Below are 2,500 nucleotides of genomic sequence, written 5' to 3' on the forward strand. Positions count from 1 at the left end.
TATATATATATATATATATATATATATATATATATATATATATATATATATATATATTTTTTTTTTTTTTAAATCTATCTTAAAATACATAAACATGCCTTAAGTGTTATAAAAAACGTATTTTGAGACAAGTTTATTAACTTACATTCATACACACATACATATCATTATATGTGCATACAAACATAAATATAACACAAATACAAACCTATCATTCATAAAACATAAGCTGTGATAAAAAGTTATAAATAAATATAAAATATCACGAGAAGACAAAATGAAACAAGCTAAAAAATAATAAACAACGGCAAACCCTGGATATCAAAATTCATTTACAAAATATTATTTTAATTGAAATGACGGATGATTACTTATCGGGGTTCTGGTTTTTGAGATAATGAGGCCAAATGTTAAACAGTTTGAGCAGTGTACTGGAGAAAATGAATAAAAACAGATAATATTAATCTTTACCTGGAAGAACTTTCCCATACTGTTTCTTGGTTAGTTGATAGACATTTTTTCTTTGTTGTTTATGAATTTTTATTTGGGAATTCGACAGATCAGTAACATCGAGTGTTACACTTATACGAGTATTACTAAACAACTACTGTTCCAACTACAACATTCTACTTTTGTAAATTTAGGTACCAGGAAGAGAGTGGAAAAGAGGAAAGAGGAGAGATCAAAGCTCAAGTCTGAGACAAATTGTACGAAACGAGAGACAACCATATCAATGTCAACTTACAATATTAAATGATCCCAGCGCTGACAATGTCGAGTTGAACATATCAAAATCCTCATATTCATCCTTAACAAATTTTGAAAAAGCAATAAGAATCCTCCGTAAAGAAATCGCTCACTCCTTTCAAGAACGTCATAAATCAAAATTCGTAAATTTTTAGTTGTACATGTTTTCGGAATGCCCAGAAAATGTACTATATCCCAGCAAAAGAGACATATTTTTAACTTAATATTTACCCGCCACAGGGCAGAAAGTGTTGTTTTTGCATTTTGAAGAAAAGGTATTGTTTAAGAATCTTTTTAAATATACTAAATATTTTTCAAACGGAGAAAAAACATTCAGGTTTTACCTAAAAAGATCGGTAGCACAGTAAAAAGTTCTATAATTGCCTTGATATTTATTTTTAATACATTGTATTATATTTTTAAACTTTAAAAACGTTCTCCTGAAAAATCAAGTTTTTTGATTTATGACGTTCTTGAAAGGAGTGAGCGAAATATCATCTAACAAACTCATTTATATTACATTTTGACATCTCAGCATAAATGAAGAAGAATATAGAAGTCTGGATATTGAACTGCTGATTAAGTGATCACTTTACAAACGAGCAACCTTCACCAATGATTAAAATCCGAACAAGATTTTAAAGAAAAACATTTTAAAAACACGCAAACACTTAAGAACACATTTATTATTACAAAAAAAATATTAATTATAACTTAATTTTGTTTAAACATTTAAAGAAAATATGAAAATTATACAGTACATACTATACCTGTATTGGTACTTAAGTAGAATATTAGATTGAAATATATAAAAAAAAAAAAATAATGTATGCACTCACGTAGGTACCTTAAAAGAAACAACGTCATATAGTACTTGATACTTGACTATCATAAGATATGTGCGTACAATGTAACTACTGTACTGTAAAGGTGTAAAGTACTGTGCATTTATTTATTTACAGCATTACTTTTAAAAAAAAATATAAGAATATTATATAGAAAATAATAATAAATGATTTATAATAAAAAAAATTAATGATGAAAAATAAAAAAATAACTTCTTACAAGTAACAAAAAAATGCAAAACTTGGTGAATTAAAAAAAGGCATAAATTAGACAAGCTAATAATCACCATAAAAATAGCGAGTGTTTTTGCCTAGAATTTTCACTCGTGAATTATATGAAATAATAGTAACTTTAAACAAAAACAGTAAATCCACTCATAAGTAGGCATAGGCTATGAAACTTATAAAGTTGAAGCCTGAGTAGGGACATGATAAACGGTGTTGCATAAGCCGTAGCTAGATTTCAGAGTCACTTGGACGTTAGGTAATTAAAAAAATATATCGCCATAAAATTCATAGCAAGACATCCAAAAAGTGCACTTTTAAATTTTGACATCAATTAATATTTTTTATAAAGATATTAATTGATATAGGTACTAAAAATATCAACCAATGGCCCATATTCATCGCCATATCTTAGAATTCTCGGAATAGCAGAATGTGTATGTACTGTATTACAAATTTCTCGGCTAATCCGAACTATTCCAAATCCGAACAAGCCACAGCTTCAATTCTTTAGGATGTCCGGGCTTCGACTGTATAATGTCCAATACAATTATAGGCTAATGGCTATATTGTAAATTCTGGTCTCGCCCCACCACCGCGCGGGAACGGGGTTAAATTGATTTAAATAACGGAAAATAATTACTCTATTAGACATAAATAGTTAAGGACCAACGGGCAGTTCG

This window comes from Brachycentrus maculatus, unplaced genomic scaffold, assembly GCF_059751285.1.
Source record: "Brachycentrus maculatus isolate JH-2025_06_01 unplaced genomic scaffold, ASM5975128v1 h1tg000117l, whole genome shotgun sequence".
Lineage (NCBI taxonomy): Eukaryota > Metazoa > Arthropoda > Insecta > Trichoptera > Brachycentridae > Brachycentrus > Brachycentrus maculatus.